This window comes from Lissotriton helveticus, chromosome 2_2 (assembly GCF_964261635.1).
Source record: "Lissotriton helveticus chromosome 2_2, aLisHel1.1, whole genome shotgun sequence".
Classification (NCBI taxonomy): Eukaryota; Metazoa; Chordata; class Amphibia; order Caudata; family Salamandridae; genus Lissotriton; species Lissotriton helveticus.
In genome coordinates this window covers 95,806,295-95,833,650 of record NC_136060.1, presented here as the reverse complement: position 1 = coordinate 95,833,650, position 27,356 = coordinate 95,806,295, and the positions used below count along the sequence as shown (strand labels likewise).

The following is a 27,356-nucleotide window of genomic DNA, read 5'->3' as shown; positions in this document are numbered from 1 at the left end:
TCAAACAGAAACAATGGTTAATGGAAGAGTAAATATATGAGACAAAACCACATTAGTGTGACTGTTTAGCTCTTTACCTACACCTCTGTGCCAAATATCTATATATTACCTCATAAGATATATTATGTCACTGAATAAAATTATGAGCTTTGAGTAATGTTTTCGGAGCAAACACCACCTCAGCCTATTTGATTTTATTAACGTAATCTCCATGGGAATACACTTACCCTGTGCTTTATTTGTTAAAGAATGAATGCAGGTACCTATAGCTCTGCTGAGAAGCCCGAAATTGGTGCAATTCAATATCCATATGTATGGTCTTGAATCCACCTCAAGCCTCTTTAATCCACTACCAGACACTCCCTGCCCCTTTATCTCAATCTTGAAGATCCTGCTTTCTCACTTTGTTATGGTTTTCCATCTGTCTCCTCCTTTGTCTTTCCACTGTGTGTGCTTTTACTTCTCTTGCACTCTGTAAATGACAGATGCAGAAAAATAAGTGCTGATCCACAAAAGAATGAGTGTTGGTGGACGTTATAAACAACCACATCTCAAATTAAGCACTGCATTTACCATAACCATTTTGCACTAAATAAATACATTTCCAGTGAATATTTTATAGAATTTTTTAAAAGGCACTAAAAATAGCAAATGCCTTTAAAGTAATTCAGAGGCAAAGAAAAACAGAAACCACTCATCGGACCCATTTGCAGCTCCTGAAGCCCCCACAGTACTCTTTTACTGCATATGTGGTGACTACGGCAGGGCAGATTGTTTCATTCCACTCCCAGAATTTTGGCCACACCATGCTATTCTTTAACACAGAGTTCTGGAAAAATTCTGCCAATCGCAGTGTGGCAGAGATTTTCTCCCCCTAGGCTCCAGAATATGGGAGATGTTGAGCACAAGCAAGATTGGCTTCCCCTAGCGCAATCTCTAATGTGGGCAGTCACCAGTGTTCACAAGCGGTAGAGAGTCAGATGGCGGCCATTTGATTGGATGTGCACCCACTTCAGCACAACGCGTGGTGCTGTATCTGCTGATTTTCAACACTGCTCGCGCTGCCTGCACTAAATTGCAAAACGAGAAGAAAAAGGTGCACATTTTCTGCCCATTGGAGGAATTCCACAGAACTCTAACTCTGCAGAATTCTGTGGCGTCAACTGAGTGAGTTCCGCTCACCCCTAGTGGTGACCCTGCCATCACAGAAAGACGGACCTATGTAAATTAGGCTCCAAAGTCCATTATGCTCCAGCTGCTTTGCATGCAAGTGCAGCCTCTTTTTGTATTTCTTTTTTTTTCATAGGGTGCCATCTCCGATCCAGGACAAACCCAAGGTAAATTGTTGCATTAGGGGCTGTGGGGTGAGTCACAAGGTCCCTGAAACCCCGGCCAGCTCCACGCACACAGTTCCAGGCAGGGCGGGAGCAGACAAAATCATCCCTCCTACTCCCAACATGCAGGAACACTTTCCCTGTGCTTCTGCTGCAGGTAGCAGTTGCATTTCTTTTGGGTCCCCGTGATGGGGTCTTAGGACCTGATACTTGCCTTAAGGTCCCAGTGATGGGGTCCCAGGCCCCATTTTAAATGTATGACGTCCAGGAGATAGGATCCCTAGGCTGAAAGATAGAGTCTGGGGAAGTGGTCCGATGCAACTACTTAAATTAATATCGCCTTGATACCCAGGCACTGGCACACCCCAAGGGGTACAATTCAGGAAGTTGTGGAGCCTCATGCGCTTCTTCACTGGGAAAAGGTGTAATTCAAAGTACAAACCCCTAATGTGCATAAGTCTGACCCGATGGGTCAATTTTGATAATCTTGGGCTCATTTTGTTCCTGGTGGTGAGGTCTATCCACCAGGAGTATTTGCAGCAGGCTCCTGGCCTTAAAAGAGATTTACTCTGTGGGAATCTGGTTTCACTGGCTTCCTACAACAACCTGCTCTTCGGCTGTGCCCTCCACAGACTGCATGGTCTCCAGGCCATCATGCAGGCCATCTGGGGGAAAGTGATGTCCTGGTTGTCCCCTAATTGGTCCTTAGGTAGCGTAAGAGTCAGGATCAGAGGACCTGGAAAGACTGGATTTTCCTGGGGTCAGCTGTAGACCGAGTTCTCCTCAGTCCATTAGGGCATTGGGGGCTTTTCCTTCTAGCTTTCCATGGTGCTGCACTGCCGCAGTCCAGTTTCAAGGTCTTACTCTCCTTCTTGTTCTGAAGCCCATTTTAGATTGTGGATAGGGAATTTCCCCTATGTCTAACATTTTCCCTTGCATTTGTATGACTCTAGCCTGGCTAATGACACAAAATGCTGTTGTCAGGTCTCTTTGTGTGTGCTGGGGAAAGACCCTTTGAAAAGTAATCAGGGCAAGGCCAAACTCCTCTCCAGCCATCCTATCAGGAAGACCCACTCTCTTAACACTCAGGCCCCTTGGTGAACTGTCTGGCTCCACTAAACATTTCTCAGTGGGAGAAAACCCACCAGCCCAGGCAGCTGGAAACCCTCAGAAACACTAAAAATGCCAGCTGTTTAAAAGTATATTCCCAACACAACTTGCCAGTACTGAAACATTCTTTATCATACTTATTTTTTCTGAGCACCCTTTTTAATATCAGTGATCAGTGAATGTAGTTGTTTTCCTTTTTAAAACCATGTTTGAAAAATAGTCACACACAGAGACATAATGAAAACAAACAAACATCTACAACTTTTACAACAAATTCTTGTTATGGTACCCACCAAACATTCATACAAACAAACTATACACAACAACATATAAATATGTTTGACAATCAATTTTTTTAAACATTTTATAAAGAATCAAAACCTTGAAAGTTCTGGTAGTGAGAATCAGAGTGATTCATCCACAGTAATTGTCCAAAACCAGCTGATCAAAAAGCAGAAAATGTGGCCGTACTAAATGGGTAATTCCATCTGCAACAAGTATGAACAGCAAAAAGATCATGTTCAAAAACATTTCATAATGTGCAACCAGACAGTATACACACCTACCAAATGTCACAGCCCCTAAACATCTTCCCCATAATCCTTAGGGATACAGCCTTTCAATGAATATTCTTACCTATAAGAACATGCTCTTGTCTGCACCAAACCTCAGGGCTCCACACTTCTGAAAGAATTCATTGTTGATCTACTCTTGTTTATCTTCAGCTAAGTATTATAGACTCCTGACCCTTGCTAGTCTTCTGCCAACTGATGTCTGTGTGTCTGCTAACTTCAGTGCATTTCCCCTTGTTTCTGCTGTACTGGGACATCTGTCAAATGTCTGGTAAGTTATTTCTATGAGGATACTCTGTTCACACGAAAACTGGGATACATCAATCCTGTATTTCCAGAAGGTTGTTTTCAGTATTGCCATTGCATTTTTAATTAATAGAAGATATTAATCAATATAAATGTGTTTTACTTTGCATAACCAGGCTTCAGTTGACATAACTAGACTTCTTATGCCGACATTGGTATTGGTTCTCCAGTGACAGGAAGAAAATGTGCTTTTTAAAATTGCATGAATAAATTTAAGTTTCTCTTTTGTATCTTTGTTGAGCTGTAATGGAAGAATTTGTGTTGCTCGAGAAGTAAGCCGTGTGCGGAATGTTCCTGTATTTGCAACAAATTCAAGGTTCTTTGCCTGGGTCTGCTCTTAGCAGTTGTACTGTCTATTGTTTTAATTTGAAACACAAATGTCATGTTATTTCCTTCATTTCACGTGTCCGCGTTATTATAATTATGCATGAAAGTTTGTGTTCCTAAATGTTTTTTATGTAATGTGTCATACTTTCTTGTTTTATTATTTGCTTATGTGATTGTTAATGTATTAGTACAGCTGTAGGATATAAGATCTCTCCAGTTTTCACGTACTGAAACCAAAAAATGTGTCCTCTTTGGGGTGAGCCTGATATAGTTTGCCTTTCCAATTGATCAGTGTATATGTCATAATACCTATACTTTGCTTGACTTTTGAACTGAGCAGATTTATGCTGGTCCTCTTACTGACCTATACTTTGATTCTGGCTGTTTACTTGCGTTGGACATTGACCTTATGTTACCCTGCAATTGGTCTTATTTGATATATTATTAATGGTGTTGTGAATTTGACTAAGCAACTATTTTTTGCCTTCTGTAACTATTATTACATTTGAATACTGTTTTATGGTTTTTACTCTGCATTTTCTCCAGTAAAGGGTTTCTTTAATTGCACAGTGAGACACACATGGCCCCAATCTTGCGTTTCAACCCTGTAAGTTTATTGATTGAAAGCATCAACAGTATCAAATTGCCTATGTGAGAGTCAACGTTTTTGGATATCTACATTTTTATGTCACATCATGGAACATTTAACTCTAGTGAAAACATGATCGACATATGAACACTTCGTTGTCCACACAGTCTGTCTTTTAATAATATTCATAGTGCAATGTTAGTTTCAACTACTTCCTCATGTTACGGCTCTGTAGTGGATTTACAGTCTACCTTCATCCACTTTTTTTTTACAGTGGCGGTTCCTCCGCTAAAGCGGAGGAGCATCGGCCCACTGCCAGGAGTAACAGAGAAAGGAAAACATAAAATGATGATGGAATGTTATCATTTAATTGTTTCCTCCTGCTGCGACAGTGCATGAGGGGGCAGGGCAGAGCTGAAAGGGAGGAGTGGTACAACACTCCTGTTCACAATGACTGTGTGGTCGGCCTTCTTGGGCCGCCCAAAACAGTCATGTGCACTCCCTGTTCTCCATGCAGGCTGAATTATAGCCTGCATGGAGAACATGCCCAACCCTCCAGCCCCTGGCGCTCAGACCAATCGCAACGCTCCATTGGAGCGCTGTGATTGGCTTAGTGGTGGGAGGCTGGCTGCCTGTTTCCTGTTCCAACCTGGAGGCAGACACAGGTGAGCCGGAGAGAAAACTTGGGACCCGACGGCGGCAGAGCCAAGGTACTTTTTTTTCTTCTTTTTTTTAAAGAAGCCCGCATGAATGACCCCCGTTCCTCCTCCCCTCTCCCGTACGTTCCTTCACTGCTTCCCCCCACCCACCCCCCTCACCCGCGAGCTGTGCAGGCAGCCCCTGGTTTTTTAAACCCTGAGCAGTGTTTTACCTTTTCGTTTTTTTCAGCTGTAGGAACAGATTCATATTTGAAAATATATATATTGTTAATGATATCTGCTTGCAAACATCCCATCAGAGTGTATCATGAACCTACCTCTGTTGGTCCTTTTCCCCTTCATCACTATGAACTTATACAGTCTTTCAGTCCACAGAACGACATAACCTCTTTGTATCAATAAATATAAAATAACAAGTCTAATTTTCTACTCCTAAGTTGATGAGATTCAATCAAGCAAGTAGCCAACTATGCATATTTATTAGCATTCTTTCTTCAGAACAATATGCTTATCTAATGCAATCAAGAGACCATTGTGAACGGCACTTAATATCAAAAAGTGTGTTATTAGCAACATGCTAGAAAATTAAGATTAGCTACTTTGACTTAATTTCACCACCGTCTAAACATTTATTGGAGTGTTCTATTGCATTGCCATCCTAGCGTGGGAGTTCATGAATCAAATAAAAAGCTCAGGACATTTCATCACATGCATGCACTGAGAAAGTATAGAGTTGAAGTCTACTCTGAGTATGTGCCAGGCTCGTGAGCTGTACTCATAAAATATGTTTGAAAGAAAAGACCTACTATTAGCAGGATCTGCTCAGTGTATATCTCGAACACCATTACAAACACTCAAAAGTCAGAAGAATGCATCCCTTTAAAAACGTACTCACTACAAACGTCCTAGAAGACAACAATGCTGTTAGGTTGCTATTGTTCCCTCTAATAAATATACCTACACTGGCCAATGCAAAATGTAGATTGACAATGCAAGATACAGCTGATGGAAATACATAAACAAAATTATTCAGCTAGAGAGACATTTGTCTAGTCATGGACATGGGGCGTTAGTAATATAGTAACTTCAACTTCTTTTTTGTGGTGGGTCTAGCTTTTCATTTTAACAAGTATCAAACCATGCTACTGGAATTGGCAAAATGAATAAGTTAATCCTATATATATATGCGAAGAGTAATGACATTGTTTATTTATTTATTATATTTACCAATACATTTATTTACCAATTCTGTATGCAGCTTAAAATTGAGTGTAACCTTGTTTCTTATCCCCTATGTAATTTAATTTCAATTCCCTTGAACCTTACTACCGCTAAATCTTTAATAAAACAGCATTTTTTCTAAACTTGTGGTGGTTATTCTCCTTCAGCTAAGAGATTTTTTCATATTTCTATGCCCTGTTCCGGCCTGGTTGTGCTCTCCACTTCTCCCTTTTTTTCAACCGGAAGTCAGCAAATATTAAAGTCAGCTTAATCGAATTTACTAAAAAGGGTGACGTGGGTTATTGCAGAGGCATGTGGGTCTTTTGCTAAAAAATTCTTACATGCAAGCTTCTTACAGTGCACATTTTCTAATATTGGATTTCAATGCATTTGTTTCTGATAGAGTTTCAACATATCCCTAGGGATGGAAACAAAGTTGGCTCCAATGCCGCTAATTTTGAATTTCTGGGACTTATTACACAAAATGCACTGGGGGTGCAAAAGCATATGTGCCTGCTTTTTGACTTTCTAAAGCCATTTAGTAGTAAAGAATGAGCTGCTAATACTGAAGCCCCTTCTGTAATATGTCTCATAAATGTACACCACTGCAACCATATGGAGCATTTTTCTATCATTTCCATTGAATCCTGGGCACATGCAAATAAGGGAACACCTTTGCCATTGCGCCCATGCCGTATTTCCCATGGCACCCAAGCCATATTTCAAATGTACTGCGGCAACAAATGATGGACGAAATGCTGAATAAATCAAAAATCCACCCACAGTCAAGAGATTTGGGTTAAATCCATCATTCTTTTACTAACCATGCCACCCTAGTGTGGACCCAACCATATGCAAATGAGCGTTGACTCTACCCCACATGGGAACAGTCCAGTCCAAACTGCCACGCTAGGTCTTCCCTGGATGGGAAACCTGCATCCTGGAGCCGCTTTTGGGGTATTACCCCTCATCAGGCAGACTAGCTTGAATCCAGTGTCACAGTGATCAATGGGACCCACATCTCGGCAGACCCATCCCACTTAGGGCAAAAAGTGCTAAGCAAACAAATGATGGACGGAATGTTCAATAATTCATACATTCACCCCCAGTCAAGAGATCTGGGTTAAATCCATTGTTCTTTTGCTCACTACACCACTCCAGTTTGGACCCAGCCATATGCAAATAAGTCTTGAACCTGCTCGTCATAGGAACAGTCCAGCCCCAACTGCCAAGTCGGGTCCTCCCTGGACCCAAAACATGCATCCTGGGACTGGTTTCAGGGTAACACCCCTCATCAGCAAGGGTAGCTTGAATCCAGTGCCACAGTGGACAAGGAACCCATGTCTGCTTGTTTCTGGGGATGAATGTTTGATTCATTCAGCATTCCCTCCTTCATGTGTTGCCTCAGCACTCCTATTTCAAATGTAGACATGGTGGCAAACTAGCAGGGGCAGACATATTTACCCCTGCACCGGAGATAACACTTTCTTTCTGTAATCAGGAGCATTCTTACTGTCAGTGCCAGAGGCTTTTCGATAAGGATGCATCAGGATAAGAACTGGGAGAGTGCACCAGATATGTAATTCGGTTTCTGTTCTTCATTGATCATAAGTGCTCACAGACCAGCAAAGGCACTCTTAATATAGATAGCGTGGGCAGGTAACACACACTTATTTACGAAACTTGAAGTTTGTAAGAAGGAGGTGTATAATATTTAAGCTAACATGAGCCAAACTCAGGTCCATATAATGAATTAATCTGTTTGTATCTGGTTAGTTAGATTGTAATGAAAATAAGGGTTTATACTTTTAATGGCTGACATGGTGAGTGGAAGGGCACCTAGGAGTACTAGTCAGAAGATGGCGGGGCTTTATGGAACCCTTGGTTTTGCCATCATTTAAAATATTAAGGGCAAAACTGAGCATGCTGTGATTTGGAATTATGATGCACGTTTAATTAAAAGGGAACTTTGGATCTTTGAATACCCTACAAAACACGGAATGAAAATATTTTGCTCTAATTTGTAGACCCCATGGCAATGGACTGGATAACGCCTGTTCATGCATCCCCGGGCAAGGGATCACATTCAGTTCAGCCAGCAAAATGTTTTACTTTGATATACCTAGACGATAAATCCGAAGTCCTCCCCCTTAATAAGTTTTGCCTCCCCCATATGTTTGCAGGATCGGGATTTGAGTGGAACCCTGGATTTATCAAATGTTTGGGTATTCTTTATGCCAATACCATTAGAGAAACCATCAAAATGAATCATTCGGATATTCTCAAGAAACTATCTTCACTCATAGAACGCTGGTCTCCCCTTTTCCTCTCTTGGTGGGGCCGATTGCCTACTATTAAAATGATGCTACTTCCCATAGTTAATTTTTATCTTTCTATGCTTCCTATCTCCCTTCCCCATTATTTCTTCAGATCTATTAATCGCCTCTTAACAAAATTTTTATGGAATAATCGCAAAGCGAGGGTCTCCCTTTTTCGTCTCCAACAACCCAAGAATTTAGGTGGTGTTAACTTTCCTAATATCTCACGCTTTCACTCAGCTTTCACACTTAAACAGATCTGGCCTTTCCTTACGGATTCTTCTTCTCTTCCATTAACGGCCTGGAGCTCTATAGAACTAGCGCAACTTGCTCCCTTTTCTTTCCTTACAGCTACCCGCTTTTCTCAACCTCCTACAAGATTTATTTCTCCTGTTTTTAAACATGCTAAGGCATTAACACTCTCACTTTTTCGCTCTTTTCTCTCTCCTTCTAATCTTTATATGCTTACTCCGATTTGGTATAACAGATTCCTCAAGATCAACAACAGAGCGCTTTTCTGGAAAGAATGGATCGATAAAAGAATTCTTACATATAACCTCTTGCTCAAAGATAACTCTTTAAGAACTTTCCATGATCTGCGTGACTCTTTTAGTCTCTCTAACACGCATTCCGCTCATTTCCTTTTACTTACACATACTTTATCTTCTACTATCCTTCAGAACATTCTATCTCCCTCTGTAACATTTCCCCTTTCTTCCCCGCCAGACTTTACAACTCCATTTAGAGCTTCGGCTATTTATAAGCTACTTTCACATTCCCCTATTGAGAGGCCCAAATCTAAAATAGAACTTCAGTGGGAATCGGATCTATCTCAAGATTTCTCACTACAAATCTGGGACTCTATTTGGGCTAAAATACATACAGTTTCTCGTTCGGCTAGTACCACGCAGACTTTTTATTTCTTTTATAATAGGCTTTATTTTACGCCTTCTGACCTGCACACATTTAAATTACTGGATTCCAAGAAGTGTTGGTCCTGTTCCGTTGACAATAGTGACCTTTTACATATGTTTTTTCACTGTCCAAGGGTCAAAGCTCTTTGGTCTCGTATTTGGTCCACACTTAATACTATCCTATCCACTGATATTGCCTTTGAGATTGTACATGTTTTTTGGGCGGATTGCCCCTATTTTGAATGTTCAATGTAATGTTCATAAATTTAATGACTTTTTCATTGCTATTTCGTTCCAGACAATTACTACCAATTGGAAAGACACCTCAAAACTTGCTTATAATACTTGGTGGAATTTGTTGTGTCATCACCATAGACTTGATCGTGCCTTTAACTGATTACCTCTCTCGACTCACTCCTTAAACGATGTTATGGTTTTTTCATTTTTTTCTTTTTGTTATTTGATATTTATGGGTATTGATTGTATTTTCTGAGTTGCCTTTTCCTTTCTCTCCCCCTCTCCCTCTTCTTTCTTTTCGTCTTCCCCTTCTACAAAAATACCCACAAAAGCTTTGTTTATAGGTATATTTTTACCCCTTCTTGTTTGGGGTTGTTATCTTAATCATTTCTGTACATTAGATGCTTCATGCTATTTTTGATTGCCTAAACTCTGTAATGATGTTTTACGCAATTTACTTTTATTCAATAAAGCTTTTTAAACTCAAAACTGTCATATGACACTATATGATGTAAGCAAAAACATTGTTAATTTTATCATTATAGGATAAACGCACTGTATAAAATGTGTGAGCCCAGTACATAAGTTGTGTCGACAACAAAACCTGAGATTGGAAAGTTGGTTTTATGATTTAGAGGTATGTGACCATGATTACATATTCCCCAATTGATAATGGCAGACATTAGCATGTACTCCCCATCCTCATTAGAAAAAAAGTAAAATGCTAATATAATTGTACTCTATTGATCAATATAAACAATGGCTCACTATACAGAAAAAGCTGACTCCCAAATATTATAAGTCAAAATCCCTTATTAGGTAAATGAATTTGTGCATCCGTTTACATGTTTGTACATATTTTAAATGTATTTATATGTGTTTTTCAGTAGCCCTGAAGAAGTCCCTTCGGGACGAAATGCATCAGCTACTGGATTTTATTTTGCCTGACTTGTCTATCATGAAAGTAAAATTAATAAAGAACTTACTTGGAAAAAAGACATTACATTGCCTTGGAACGTTTTTCGACGATTACATAAAATAAATCCCTTTAAAATGACTCCCAACTCTCATTATTGGCTAAAATGTTTATTTACATTTGAATATTTGACCATGTTTATGAAGGAGTTCTTTTGATCATAATACAGTGGCAAAGATTCATCGACTTGAGAATGGATAGAAGCGGAAAGAAGGTAAATGGTAATTAAAGGTAATGGTGCCACACAATAAAAATTTTCCAAAGAGAGATTACCATGAGATTTCCAACTTGTAGTGTTTTAGTGTGCTTTTCGAAAAAAAGGAGATTGGATTTAAACAGACACTACATCACTGAACTATTTAGAGCACTGTTAGCAACCTAGAAACCACAGGCACCACACCAGCAGGGAATCGCCATTGTCGACAAGAACAGCATCAGTGTCTCGACTAGCACTGACGACGTGCTCAGCACCGCGGAACACATGCACTTCCAGGTCCACACAGACTCTAACTCCACCCTCAGAGGCACCCTCGCCTACCGACCCCCCAGACCCCGTCCCCAGTTCAGCGACTCCATCGCCGACTTCATCAGCACGCACGCCCTGACCTCCACCGACTACATCCTCCTCGGAGACCTGAACTTTCACCTTGAGAAAAACAACAACTCCACAACCCTGATCGATAACCTCGCCAACCTCAGACTGAAGCAACGCGTCACATCACCCACCCACTCCGCCGGCCACCCGCTCGACCCCGTCTTCTCCTCAAGCCTGCACGTCTCCGTAAGCCACACCACCAAACTCCTCTGGACCGACCACCGCTGCATCCACTTCGCATTTCAGAAACCCACCACACACTACCACACCCAACAGATCTCCTGCCGCTGCTGGAGAAAAATCACCGAAGACCACCTACATGCAAACCTCACTCTCAGCCACCCACAGAACCCTCCAACACCGATGACGCTGCCCACAGCCTCAGACGCTGGATCGAGGACTGCGCCAACACCCTCGCCCCGCTGAAGAAACCCCCCCACAGAGACACGAGAAAGAGGGCCAGCTGGTTCACCTCAGAACTCCTTGCCTCCAAGCAAGCCTGCCGGAAACTAGAGAAGGAATGGCACAGTGAACAAACTCTGGACAGCCACGCAGCACACAACGCCGCTATCCGCAACCACCACCACCTCATCAGGGCGGCCAAGAGGACCTACTTCCAAGACCGCCTTGGCAACAATGCACACAATAGCAAGGAGCTCTTCAACATCGTGAAGGAACTCTCCAACCCCAGCTCCAACACCAACGACATCCCGCCGTCGCAAGCCCTGTGAGACTCCCTCGACACCTTCTTCCACCGCAAGATAGCAGACATCCACGACAGCTTCAACACCCAGACAGTTCCAACAGACAAGTACACAACAGACCCTCTGCACACCATTATCCAGGCCCTCTGCTAGCCTGGGCCAGCGTGAGCCTCGATAACACCATCAAGACCATAAGCACAATCCACTCCGGCTCTCTGTCTGACCCATTTCGGCACCACGTCTTCAACAAAGCAAGCAGCTCCAACGCACCCCACCTGCACAACGTCATCAATCTTTCCCTCGAGACCGCAATCTTCCCAGAGAGCTGGAAACACGCCGAGATCAACGCCCTACTCAAAAAACCTAAGGCAGACCCAAGAGACCTCAAGAACCTCCGGCCCATCTCTCTGCTCCCCTTCCCGGCCAAGGTCATTGAGAAAATCGTCAACAGACAGCTAACCCGATACCTCGAAGAAAACCGAATCCTGGACCCTTTCCAGTCAGGGTTCGACAGCAACCACAGCACCGATACTGCCCTCATCGCCGCCACCGATGACATCAGGACCCTGCTGGACAACGGTGAGACCACTGCACTCATCCTCCTAGACCTCACCGCGTCCTTCGACACCATCTGCCACCGCACTCTACGTGCACGCCTCCACGCAGCAGGGATCCAAGACAAGGCTCTGGAATGGACCACCTCCTTCCTCTCCGGCAGGACCCAGAGCGTCCGCCTCCCCCATTTCGTTTCAAAGCCTCCCAGATAATATGCGGCATACCCCGGGGATCCTCCCACATAAACTCCTACGCTGACGACACTCAACTGATCGTTTCCCTCACCAAGGACCCCATCACCGCCAAAGCCAACCTCCACGAAGGAATGAAGGCCGTCGCCGACTGGATAAAGATCAGCCGTCTGAATCTGAACGAGGACAAGATGGAGGTCCTCATCCTCGGCTCCAACCCTTCTGCCTGGGACGACTCCTGGTGGCCGATAGCACTGGGGGAAGCCCCGACACCAACCAACCAGACATGCAACCTGGGAATCATCCTCGACTCAACGCTCTCAATGACCAAGCAAATCAACGCCGTCCTCCTCCTCCTGCTTCACACCCTCCGCATGCTCCGCAAGATCTACAGATGGATCCCGACAGATACAAGAAAGAAAGTCACCTAGGCCCTCGTCAGCAGCAGACTCGACTATGGAAACGCCCTCTACGCGGGAGCCCCGACCAATCTCATCAAACGACTACAACGCATCCAAAACACCTCAGCACGACTGATCCTTGACGTACCACGACACAGCCACATCATCCTCCCACTTGAGAAACCTGCACTGGCTCCCCGTCAACAAGAGGATATCCTTCAAGCTCCTCATCCACGCACACAAAGCACTCCACAAGACCGGCCAAGCCTACCTCAACAGATGGCTCTCCTTCTACATCCCCAACCGCCAGCTACGCTCCGCCGACCTCTCACTCGCCACCGTCCCGTGCATCTGAAGAACAACTACCAGCGGGAGATCCTTCTCCCACCTCACCGCCAAGACATGGAACACCCTCCCACTGAGCCTACGACAGACCCAAGACCTGCTGACCTTCAGGAGGATACTCAAGACCTGGCTGTTAGATCAGTAGCGGCTCCCCCCCTCCCCAGCGCCTACCTTACGGGTATGTAGTGCGCTTTACAAATGATTGATTGATTGATTGATTGATGATAAAAGTGTGTGTGGATCTACAATACCTTTTCCTACCCTGTTAAAAGTGATGGTGCACTGAAGTTAGTCCAGGCACCATAGTTAGAGAAGCCAACCCTTGTAGACCTGGGCTACAGTCCAAGATTATGCAACAACATAGAAACAGCTTTATGTAGAAACTAAAAGACATGAGGACACTCAATAAGGAAATTTAATAGATTGTCCTAAGAAGATAATGGAGAAAACTTAGAAGAAAAAAAAAGACTGTGAATACCAGAAGAGACCCTGACACAGAGGCCTATCGAAGGTCATGATTCTGTAGGCATTGTTTCATGTGTCATCAATGTGGGACAATATAATCACAATTAGAAGCTCTCTGGAGTGTCCAGCAACTCATTGTAGCGCATTGCACCATAGGCATAGCCTTTTCTACGTAAATATGTGAAATATGTGGTTCCACCGGAGAAAGGCTGGCCAGCATTATTGTTGCTGGGGAGAAATTACTTGATAAAGAACGTATTTATTTGTTTTTGAAATGTATAATTCTCTCATTTAATTTTGAATCTTTTATTGCTGGTTTTTTATGCCTTTATGTGACTATAAAACAATCTTTAAATATTAACATTTTCCACGAGTTGCTGTTATACTGATATGTAAGATTACATGTCTAATATAAGTCAACTGCCCACCAGCAAAACACTCGACCGGATGTTGTAAACACATATCAGCTTTTGTGAGAGGGGAGATACCACAGAATCCTGAATAATGCCAAATAGTGGCACTGACCAATGCAGACAGCAGTACAGTTTAATGTGTCTGTTTCTCTCTCTAGGCAATTACATTTCAGAAGAATCACAGTCGAGCAATGGTCAAGAAAAGATGGTAGCTTTTCCTTCCATAGGCAATAAACATGCAAGTTTATATCCCCACTGCAGCACAGCTCTTTCCCAAGATACTCTATTATTAATAGCTCATATTTATATTATATCTCACAATCTTACAAAAGGATATCGATTTACCTGATGTTTTTGCCCATGCCAACAAACTGTCTGTCAAACTGGGTTTTGCTTTAATTCAATACTGTGTTCAATTCAGTCGAAATATCTTTTCCAAAGCCGCCCTTCTTCACAATTTACTTCAGGCAACTTACCTCATTATATTTCAAGACTTCCCATATGCCATTCTTTATCCAGATTGCGTTTGACAGCACAGAAACGCCTTGACTAATCAGACGAACAGCAGGTCAGATGTTACTCGGGCAGCAGTTCTCCAAAATGTAATCATACAGCACTGACCACCAGTTCCGGTAATGATCGCTCAGACAAGTATCTGACATCCATTGGTTGTGAGGATCTGTAATACAGAATTCATTTACAGATTGATCTAGAGACATTCTGATCATAACGGGATAAGAAGAATGTGAAAGGTGTAAAAAGCATAAACCGGATTTATTCCAAATAGTATTGTTTACATAAGAAATCTCCATGTATATTTGTTTTTACAATTATTCATAAGCTTTGTAATAGTTCTTTAATTGTTAACTATATATTTGTAAATAGCTAGAATGAAACCACTGTGATTTTTTAACATAAACTATGGTTACCCTCTATTTGACAATTTTAGTGTAAGATGTTTTGATATAAAATCAGTTTGCTTTGACGTTTAATAAATTATTTGCATGAGCACGCTGCAATTCGGCTGCACAAGAACTGAGTGAATAAAATAATAAGGCAAAGTCGTGGATCGCCTCAAGCAGCTACTGTATGTGTTCAAATACACCAGCTGAATAGCAAATAAGATACAATAAAGAGCACATTGTTTTCCTAACTATGCTTTTTCCCTCGTGAGTTACAAATGAGAAGAGTGTGTCCGTTGTAGCAGACCTCAAAATGTGCAAATAATTGGAATATTTTCAGAACAGATTTAAAAATAGCATATTCCAAAATATATCAGTGCTGGAATTCGCTAGTTCTGCCAATCAAGATGCATGACTCAGCCAAGAAGAGTATTTCTTTCACTTGCATGTCAGTGATTTTCAACAGTAAAATAAAAGTGAAATACCTGCTGCAGAATACAATGAAAGAAAAAAGCTATGCGGTGTATTCTATGCTGACAATAGAAAAATAGCATGGGCTTAGAATAATTCTGAACAGTTTTCTGACTATGTATTTAGATGTAGCCACAATGTATTAATCTTATATAAGAGCAAAAAGGAATAAAACATTTCTATTTTAAATTCATATCTTTGTATTTAATGCTTAATCTGTTTTGCATACATCGTAATAATCTGTAAATACGTGTATATTACGGGAGAAAATCAATTCTGCAGGGCTACTTATCCCCTTTAGTAAACGTGTGTTGGGCAAATTGCAAACTGACTCTTTTGCAAATGGGGATGTTATTTGTGATGTATCATGCCTACTCGTAGGCCACATTGTAAATTGCCCATTTCAATTGAATTTATTATTAATGATAATTGGTCATGTCACATTTTGCGCCCGCCTGGGAAGGGCAACGAATTCATACATGGTGGTCTGAAAGGGACAACAGATTATCATTTCTCTATTTACTTTGCCAAAAGGTAAAGATTTTTAAAGCAATCCTTGTCTACTAAAGAGACAAATGCTGCTTGATCCCTTTCAGAACACATCAAAGGGTATCATGCAGAGGTTGGTGGATCACTACCTGCTACACCTGGAGCCATTCAACACAGATCCCAGAGACAACTGTGTAAAATACATGATTTTAAAGATAAATAATAGTTCTCATACCTGCCTTGTAAATAAAGGTTTTAAAAGATGCTGCTAGAATTGATTCTAATTGGAACACTCAACATCACATTTAACAAACTCTCTAAACTGCTTTGGCATAACTAACTATGGAGAAAAATTACAAAGGATTTCGTACATCTGTGGGGAGCATAGGTGCACAAAGTCCATACTTTGCAAACAGAAATTCACAGTTTTTATTCAGTTACTCTGGAATGGGTTATTGTTCCATGAACAAAAGATATTTAAGAATGTGAAAATTCCATCAATATGGTGGAGTTTCTACTACTCAAATTTTGTAGTATTGGGGATTTTGTGGCATTCCTATAACCCTTACATATGTAGGCATTCACCAGCGATTGAATTTGTTGTGCCATTGCCCACCAAGAAGAAAGATTGAAATGTAATGGAAGTCTTTACATTTGAATGAATGAATGAAGGATTTGTAAAGCGCATGGCTGCCCTTAGGCTTCCCAGCGCTGTGCAATTAGATACTGAAGTTATGCAGGTCGAACCTTACAGATATTGCATGAACAGCCGTTTTTTTATTTTTTTGCGGAATTGTAACTCCCCCTCTATTAGCCTCAGTTCCAGTGGAAGGGAGTTCCATAGTTTAGGGGACAAATGGGAGAATGATCTTCCTCCCCATTTTTCCGTCCAGACCCTGGTTTGAACTAGCCTCTCTTCTGCGCTAGAGCGCAGCTGTCTCTTTGGGATGTAGAACGAGATCAGATTTCTTATTTTTTGGGGGCCTTTCCTATGTCATGGTCTGTGGACAATAACCAAGGTCTTAAACTTTATTCTGGCCTCTACTGGGAGCCAGTGAAGTTTCCTCAGATGATTTTTCGCTGATTCCCGTACTGGATTTTTACACAGCAGTCTTGCAGCTGCGTTTTGGGCTATCTGTAGCTGCTGGGTGGCATACTTGGGTGCCCCTAGGAAGAGTGAATTTCCGTAATCCAGTCGTGAGGTGAGCAGCGAGTGGATCACAGTCTTCCTTAATTGAGTGGGTATTCGGTCTAGAATTTTTCGTAGGCTTCTAAGAAACCCAAAGCAAATTGCCGTGACTTTATTGGCTTGTGATGTCACGGAGAGGTTAGTTTCTAGCCAGAACCCCACATTTTTCACTGTGTCTGCTGGGGTGGGTGGTTTACCCAAACAAGCTGGCCAGTTTATTATTGGTCTAGGTATTGCCTTATTTCCGATGAATAGCAGCTCCGTTTTTTCACCATTTTACTTTAGACAGCTTGCTGTCATCCATTCCTTTACTTTAATCAAACATGAAAACAGTCTCTCACCATCCCTGCTGTTTTTTGGATCCAGGAAGATGACCAGCTGTGTGTCAGCATACGAGGTCATGTAAGATATCGAATTCCTGTCCAATTTTGGCAAGTGGCTCCACATAAACATTAACAAGTGCTGGCCTCAGGGATGAGCCCTGAGGAACTCCACACTTAAGTGACATAGTTTTGGAGCAGATATTATTTTGCTGTACTTAGAATGAGCGTCCGTCCAGGAATGGGGTTAGCCACTTAAGTGCCACACCTTTTATTCCCTTAGCTGAAAGCCTAGGATAGGGAACAAGACAACAGTTCATGAGGTTGAGAGGGTTTATCAATACAAACAAATATGTTACCCCACCAGCAAATAGAAAAAAACTAAAAGGGGCAAGTGCACAGTTCTATTAGCATTTAAGCCCATGTAAAATGTTTAGATTTTTCAGATGCAAGTAGGGAAACAACTATGGATTTAGACCCAGATCTCTGTACTGGGGTGAATGTTTGATATTATTCAACATTCTGTCCATCAATTCTTTTTTGCATTTGTCACCCCGAGTGGGACAGGTATGCCCAGGCATGGGTCCTGTGCTCTCCATGCCACTGAAGTCAATCCAGCCTGGCTGGTGAGGGGTGAAACCCCGAAACCTGTCCTAGGATGCTTGTTTCCGGTCCAGGGAGGGCCTGGCCTGGACTGTTCCCATTGGGAGCAGGGTCAAGACTGATTTTCATATAGCTGGGATCCAACAGAATGGCACGGGGAGCAAGAAGCGATAGATTTAGGCCATATCTCTGTACTGCGGTGAGTGTTTGGCATTGCTCAACATTCTGTCCATTGTAGGAAGGTGGATACCTGACTATGGTTACCCCAGATTTTTTTGCCTTGTGATTAGCTGGTTTTCGACTTAGTTGGCCTGGGATCCTGCTAATCAGGGCCCCAGGCTATCTACTCTCACTGTATAATAGACTCCATGTACTCTAGGTACATCTCCAATTGGATATTGGGTCACCTTATGAGCCCCTGTATAGTGTACCATAGGTACCCAGGGCATAGGTGCATCCAAGGCCTACCAGGGGCTGCAGCATATCTTATGCCACCCCTGGCTGGCCATCCAAACTGACACAACTGGCTCATCAGTCAGCTGGGGCAAGGTCATGTAATCACCCCTTGCTTAGGCATAGTATTGCTATACCTACCAATATATATATAGACACATATATACCTATAAGTCACTCCTATGGCAGGCCTTAACAATCATGGAGGCAGAGTGCTTGGTTATGTGTGAGATGGTGCTCTAGCCTGAGCTGAGCCTTTCTGCAGCTTTCGGAACCATGTCCTTATAGCTGTTTTATGATATCGCCATACCATATACTTTTAAGTGCATTATAATCCTCGGGGTTAATGCTAACTTTGGTTTGGCTTTATCCAAACATGTCGTGTAAGCTGTCATACGCTTTGGAATACTACCCCCTCGCCAATTCTGGCAACGGGGGTAGCATTCTACCCTTCCAGAGGGAGAAGACATGTTGTTGCTGACTATCCCGGTTAAAAGTTAACCAGAGTCCCAGCGTCACAAAATGGACGCTGCTGCCACCGATACAAGTCTGACCTCCTGCTGCTGGGAGTCCTTCCAGTCACGGAGGTTTGGACACTAGGTTTCTTGCCTGGGGAGGTGCAAGCACCACCCCAGACAGGACTTTGTGTATTGGGACATGGAGGGCTGAATAGAATGAGACACTGCCTGGAGCACCCTAGGTTCTCCATGCATACCCCGGTACAAACCGGTTGCTGGGGCACTCCAGCCCCAGCTCGGGCGCAAAACTGGACAAAGGAAAGGGGGTGTAACCACCCCCCTTTCTGGTCCCTCCCATAGGAGGGACCTAGAAAGTAATCCAGCCCCTTTTCGTTGTATAAAGGTAGGAGCTGAGTCCTGAAACTTTCGATTAATCCTGAATTGAAACTTGACACGAAACTCTGGACCTTCGACATTCTGCTGAAGCTGAAGACTGAGGAAATCTCCCTTGTGGCCAAGGAGTGACCACCTTGGGCAACCAGGCACCATCCAGCAAATCAATGGCTTGCTTTGTCGACGTTCCCGCCGGAACCCGCACACAGAGCCTGACAAGAGCCAGACTTCCAGACCTCTCTGACCCTCTCTTCATGACTGCAGCATAGCTGGGATCCGTGGAGGCGACGAGACACATAGGATCAGACATCTTGAAAAGCCTGCAGCTTGCTACCTGTGCAGCTCCTGATGCACCCTCGAAGCTGTGCACTGGGGATTGAGAAGCCCCACTCCCGAGCATCATCTGCAACGAAGATCATCCCCCCACACTCCACGAGTTCTGCGTGGGGCCCTTCTGCCTTTGTTCTGCTTGACGCGTTGTCCGGTCACTAGCCCGCTGGCTAGTAGCCTATGTGACGAAAATCCTTTTGAATTACACCACTGGTCTGGTTGCTCCAGACTGGCCCCTGCTTCCCTGAAAAGGTGAAGCCCCTCAGACCTTGCTGGTCTGCACCAGAAGCCTTCTTTGAATCCTGCGTGGATCGCCTTTGCCAAGGCTTGTTGACTCCAATCCGGAAGTCGACTCCTCCATCCACGAGATCCTGCGTGGGACAGTTCGCATCCAGCTCCTGGTCATCCTCGACGCCTCCTGGTCCGTGTGGCTGAAGAGACAAGCTTCAAGATAGCACCTGATTGCTCCTCGATGTCGTCTGGTTCCTTCCTGGCTCCACCCGGTCACTGGCTAGTGACCCAGACTCTGTCCCCTCTGCTTTCAGTTCCTCTTCATCCTAGATCCACCCGGACATCTTTCTCCTGGTCGCCTGCAGCATCTTTCTTCAGGTCTCCATAGGATCCAACGATGAAACCCGACAACTTCACACCTATGCACCCGCCGTCCGTGGGTGAGGTAACGCGAGTACTTCGGTGCTCCCAAGGGTATTGACTATCCAAGTGTCTACGTTTTTACTTGTTTCCTCCTAGCTAAATCGGAAGTGTCCTAAATCCGTTTAAATCTGACTTCTAAGTTCCCATTGACTTTGCATTGAATCCCGCATGTGTGTAAAGACACTGCACGCGCCGCCTGTGGGCCTCCTACTCCTAAACTATTGTTCAGATAGTGTAGCCCCAGCAATTCCCTAGGCCCTGGGCCTTTCCTTTTCTCGTGACGTGGTACTTATACCATTTTCTTAGTATATGGTTTGCTTCGCCCCTAGGGCCTAACCGTAAACTGTGCAACTTAACGTATGATAACTAAGTGTCTTGTTATGTGCTTTGGCCTCTGACCTCATAAAGAGTTCAGAGGAGTGTGGTGAGAATAAATATATATATATATATATATTCTATATATCCTGTGTGGTGTCCTTTCATTTGGTATTCAAGGGGTTACATATGGTAAAACAGCTGGCTTTACACGCCCTCAAGAGTCTTTTAGCCTAAGACTGCTCTGTCCATGTTACCACTAGGATAGCAGGTCTATAAGGTTGGCTTTACAACCACCACCATAAGGGTTGATTGGACTGGTGCAAGGTGATCACTAGAATAGTGAACATCATATACCAGGCCAACTTCTCACATCCATCAATTGTTCTTTTTGCCTTTATCACCCCGAGTGGGACGGGTATGCCCAGACATGGGGCCCGCGCTCTCCATGCCACTGGAGTCAAGCTAGCCTGGCTGATAAAGTGTGAATACCCGAAACCAGTCCTAGTATGCTTGTTTTCGGTCGAGCGAGGACATGGCTGGGCAGTTCAGGCTGGACTGTTCCAAATGGGAGCAGGGTCAAGACTTATTTGGAAATGGCTCGGCCTAAACTTGAATGGCATGGATTTAGGCCCAGACCTCTGTACTGGGTGAATGTTTACCATTGTTCAACATTCTGTCCATCAATTGTTCTTTTTGCATTCCTCAGATAAGCACACAATAGGCTCACATGAGTGGAAAGCAAGATCTCGTCTGAGCTCAATAGAAAATGCAGGCTGGGTATTGTGTTGACATGACAGTGTGGATTCCTGCCTGACAAGTCTGTTGAGCTACATGTGATAACAGGATGCTAGAACAATTCTACTGCATCCTTGCTTGGCTACTGAAGGACTCTGGCTTTGTTGTTTAAGAATTCTATCTATGGGTTTGTTGAGGTTACAGTGTCTGCTTCAAACTGGATTTTATTGTTAGATGTGGGAGGTCATTAAGATTACCATAGTACACTTCCACTCAGAGTATATGTTCCACTACATCCTCAGAGTACATGTTTGGTGTGCTGAAGACTTTAACCATCTTCGAATTGCCTTGAAACATTGCATGTGGGCTTGTTTGCAGCAAAACAAACAAGAACCACAGCAAATGTGGGCAGGTCAGGACCTTAGCCCTTTATTCTACTGATCAGAGAGGAACTAGGATTGAATTAGTGTGTCCCAGGTGCACAGGCCGGTGAACTGTACAAAGCTCCACCTTCACCCAGCCTTGTTCAAAACACTGCTGGACTTGCAAAAGCATACCGGGTGGAGTGAACCTGTTGGACTTATCATCTGTGACCTGAGAGAAGGACCTGAGGAGCTTAGACACATTTCCACTTGAACTCCAAGGCCAGAAGGATCTCCAAGGATTAAAAGGCTGATAACGTGGGTGGCCCCACCTACAACAACAATGCTGAAGCGGACATTCTTGTGAAGAATCGCAACTGACCAGTGGCAACAGGACCTGGAGTTTGCTCTTGTCTCTGCCTGACACCCTAAGTGTCTCTAATTTCTCCTCATAGGTCCCAATGGCCTATGAAGTGTACTCCTGTGATTGTTTGGGCACCAAAATAAGTTTGAGAACTTTTTCTAAAACTTTGCTCTTGAGCTTTTTAGGGACCAACTGCAAAAAGTACCTGGGCGGCAGTCCACAGCATCGGCTTGAAAGTCAGGATTTTACAGCATGGTGAAGAGTTTTTCCTCAGATAAATGACAAAATCCCTTTTCAGACTGGGGCTTGTTTGTTTACTTACCTACTTTCAGACCCTAGCAGGACACATCTACTTGGTGAAGCCAGTCCATGCTCCATCGCTGTTGGGCTAAAATAATACCCCTGCCACCATTGACTACCATTGGCATTATAACTTTTTGGGCAATTTTCAATTAATTCTCAAAAATTCATATCTTTGGTTCCCCTTATTGTGTTTTTTTTGTTTTGGTGTCATTTTGCCTATTACATTTTCTCTTTTTTTCTAAATTGGAGTGGGTTATTTACTGGTTATGTTTTTGACTTTTTAACAGTTTTGGTACGAAGGGACTTGGGAGATAAGCCTCTCTGCTCCTCTCTATAGCTACCATGGGTTGTGCTTCGGAGGATAGTGACTTTATTGCTAGTGGTGGAGACCAATCCCCCCCAACTTACAAACCACTTTCTCACACTAATCAAAATGTAAGAAGAAAGACAGAGCATGAGATGAAAGAGCATATTATGGTGTTTTATTACTTTTGAAAAGTGTTAGATCAAGTGGTTATTATCTGTCAATTATACCCTTATAGTTATCAAAGAATGATATAATCAATCATGTGTGAATGGAATGCCATTGGAGGGCTAAATTGGTGATATACTTTCTTGGTGCTTATTTCATGTACTGTTTGAAGTTGATAGATAATTGGGATATAAGTGCAGAGAGACATAAGGTGAACATGTTTCTTTAACAATTTGTTCAATCAGGAAGTTGAGAGATTAGTGCAGGGCTGCTAAATTCAAGGTATGTAGCATTCCTACTACAGCACATTTTGGTGTGTGGACGATGAAACTGGGTCACTTGCGGTAATATCCAATGATTATCGAGTTCTAGGCTAGTTTCTTATTACACACTTCTTTATTGATTTTAGTCTGTTTGCAAGTACTACTAATCTCAGTAATAATAGAGGAACAAGCTCAAAGAGTGATAGTCCAAAATCCCACAGTGTAATCACATAAGAGGTCCATGATTAGAAGCTGCTCCTCCTGATTGTACAGTGGCCAACTTGCCCACCAGACCTCAAATGGAATGGGGATGTTTTTGATAAATAGACCAAGGGACTGCCCACCCAAGTACAATGCCACTTTGATGGGGGCCTCATGCATATTTGTTAGACCTGTCAGCCTCAGGGTTGTCTTCCCCTCAACATTTTACCTGCCGCCTCCATTTTTTTCTTATCTAGTTTTTGCTGGCCTTAGGACTCTGTGTACTTTACCACTGCTAACCAGTGCAAACGTGCATGTGCTCTCTCCTTAAAACTTGGCAATATTGGCTTATCACCAATTTGCATATTTAATTTACTTTTTAGTCCCAAGTAAAGTGGTACTACATGTACCATGGCCTGTAAATTAAATGCTACTAGTGGGCATGCAGCACTGATTGTGCCAGCCACTTATGTGCCACCTAGTTACGTATCTCTAAAACATGGCACAGCCCTGCCATTACAGCCTACATGTGCAGTTCAATTGCCATGTCAACCTGGTAAAATAACAGATTTGTCAGGCCCAAACCTTCTCTTTTTATATATATAAGTCACCCCTAGGGTAGGCCCTGGTCAGCCCAGAGGGCAGGGTGCCCTGAATTAAAAGGTAGGACATATACTTTTAAGTTTTACATGTCCTGGTAGTGAATAACTCTTTGAAAAAAATGCTCACTGGAGCAAGACGTAACTCTCTCATAGGCAAACCTTGGAATTTCCTTTTTACATTTTATAAGTGTCATATCCAAATGTGAAAAGGTAACTAGTTCATGTTTGGTTTCTCTGGGATCCTAATTTAAAATCCTAACTGGTAAAGTTGGAGTTCAAATAAAAATTCAGAAAATGCCATTTCTGGAAAGGTGTCAGGTAACAGTGCCAACAAGGGATTTTTTTCAATGTAGAGAATCTCAAGTAGTCTTTCAAACCGGGGAAGTAATGGTAAACGGGCTGACCATGACAACTCTTGACGAACGCAAGGGTTGCTCTTGTTCAACAGTATTTGTTTCTGGATGTGCATTTACCCGAAGTTACAGTTTTACAGTGTGCGCTTACTAAAAGAAGGGTGCCACTATGGTATATCCAACTCTCGGAACAAGATTCTTTCATCATTTCTGCATTGAATTGCTCCATGCACTCGAACATATTATTATGTTCTGAGCTTCTTAGGGTCTCAAGTCCACATAAGAACAATCTGTCCTGAAGATGGTCTTATAGATGTTTTCACAGCAAAGGCTGAAACGTCAACAGATCAACCCACTTTCATTGTAACCATCATCTCAGGAATTATTCATTATATAATCAATGATGAGTTGCCTGTGTTCTAATGTTTGAAATGGGTTCTTGCTAAAGTTCCCATGAGATTAAATAATTATAGTGAAGAATCTCCATCGCTTTTGCCTGTATGTGAATTGTATTTTGTACCCTTTTGAACAACACATTTATTGTACATAAATTTGTATTTTGAAAAAGTATGCACCCGTACTATATTGTTTTATATTGTTTATTTTTTGTGCATTAGTGCTACGATATCTTCGCTCTAAAGTCAAATAATGAATTGTGAAATCCACTTAAAAGCAAATGAAAAGGGCTTTAAACAATTCATTTTTTGAAAGACTACTTGAGATCCCTACATTGAAAAAATCCCTTGTTGGCACTGTTACCTGACATTGAGTTTATATTCCCCAAGCCTCCAAGGGTCTACTAGGTTGCCAATCTTCCCGCTTAGCTTCTAGACATTTGGCATTTCCCTGCTTATCTACTTAGTGCCTGTAGCCTGTCTCTAGTCACATGAATGTGTGTACCTGGCAGTTGAGCTTTGTGTATTCCTACTTGACATCCACACACAATAGGGAACTTAGGTGTGCCCGGATGTGTCATCACTGGCAGGATAGGAGTGAGGAGCTGGGCACAGCCCCACTTACACCTGAATAGGCTGTGTCTTACCTCCACACAAATGGCTGCAAGTAGTCTAGAACCAGGCCAGGGAGGGCAGGATATTATGGCACTTCAAAGGCAAACCTCTTGAAGCTTCTCCTGCACTTCAAAAACACAACTTGGTATAAATACTTGACCTCAGACATCAGCACTTCAGTACACTTCTGGACCTGTAGACACTCTGCCAGGAAAATACACTACTGTGCTGCTATAAGGGCTACCACTTGCTGTAAAAGATGGTGGGGGATTTGAAGATAGATTAATTGAGTTGTAGAAAACAAGGGCCTCATTAGGATGGCGGTCGGACTTATGTCCGACCACCATCCTTTCGGAAAAGGGACCACCGACTAAAAGTCGGCGGTCCCACCAGCGGAATTAGGATGCGACCGCCACCACAGTAGTCACAATGTCTATATTTTTTATTGAAGGGGGTGCTACGGTCTGCAGCACATGCCGCTGTACAAAAAATGGACATTACACATATCCCTGCACTACGTGGCAGCACCATGCGTTGCCTGCCACATGGTGCAGGGTTATGGCCCCCTAAACCCAAAACTGAGGGCTTGGGGGAAGGAGGGCCTCCAATGTCCCTTTCTGCCAGCCTTTTCATGACAGGTAAACTGCCAGGAAACGGCCAGCTAGGAGAGACATTGTCATCCCTATGGCTGTGCCAGGCAGACACCTCCACCATTACAGGGATCGATGTTACCGCCAATGTTCAGACGGGCTCCTTGAGCCCGTCGAATCCGTGGCGGTTGGTCTCTCGGTCCACCAACCATCTGCCCGCCAGCCTAATGTGGTGAGCGGAAACAATATTGGGATGGCGGTGGGAGTGCCACTGACTGGCTGTCAGTGGCGGTCCAACCATCATTGTAATCAGGCCTTTACTTCTTATAAAGTCTCTTCTGTGATGCCAAGAAGATGAACAATCGAGTGAGGCCACTTTCTGAGATATCAGGGCACATGCAAATTAGAGTAGTCTAGCATTTTCCTTTTCTTGCCTGGGACGCCGAAAATAGTAGGATAGTACCCGTTACCTTTAACCCACAGATTTAGACTCTGATGAATGCCTCCTTGCAAACAGAAGACTGTCTGTTCTAAGATCTAATATAGAACACTTCTTACTAAAATATTTTTAATGACCTGTGCAATGCTAGAACTGCCAAGGGTCAAACTGTATATGTATTTCTGACCTCTAACAGAAAAGAAGCAGAACATTCCCTCATTTCATATTGAAACAGGAGTCTCCTAGCAACAGGGATAAGCATTGTTTTTCCTTGATAATGTGGAAGGAAGTGTCCTTGAACTTCACTCCATACTGTGGAAAACTTAACCCATTTCACACAGTAATTAAATGTGAAGCATTTATGAAACCCAAATGACTGCATTTAATTGTGTTTCATTTCCATTTTCAACTTTTGTTATTTTTCCATTCATCACCTCTTCCCTGATGAATGGGCTGTAGAAATCATTTTAATTGGTACTATGAGCTTACTGTAATTGACTAGGTCTTTAAGGAAGCAAATGAATAAAACCAGCAATCATTTTAAAATCATTAATTATCGAACATGCATTTCTTGTCATGCATCGTACAGCCTAATGCATGTTGATGGAAAGGTGATGAAAAATTGGTATGTTTAATCTTCATCAATACCATTTTTCTCTTAGCTTTACAAATGTACATGTAAAGCAGAAAACGAGAAACAATGTAAAATCTTCACACAAAGTCCGTTTTCTCAAACAGCCAAATTTAACAACCTGCCAAAATAGGCAGGGCTTTCAGTGGAAAAAAAGAGTTTTCCCTGCCAAGAGAACAGGCTTAACAACAATTCTGACTTATGGAAATTGCAGTGTAC

At 42.9% G+C, this 27,356-nt stretch overlaps 1 protein-coding gene across 1 annotated transcript in view; it reads right to left on the bottom strand.

The window, feature by feature from the left end:
• SGCZ (sarcoglycan zeta) overlaps positions 1-27,356 on the bottom strand; it is a 4,560,311-nt gene that overhangs the window by 3,250,033 nt on the left and 1,282,922 nt on the right. Inside the window, exon 5 of the mRNA XM_078678949.1 lies at positions 14,709-14,911. The gene's annotated coding sequence lies outside the window, so the exon portion shown is untranslated. The remainder of the gene's footprint in view (positions 1-14,708; positions 14,912-27,356) is intronic.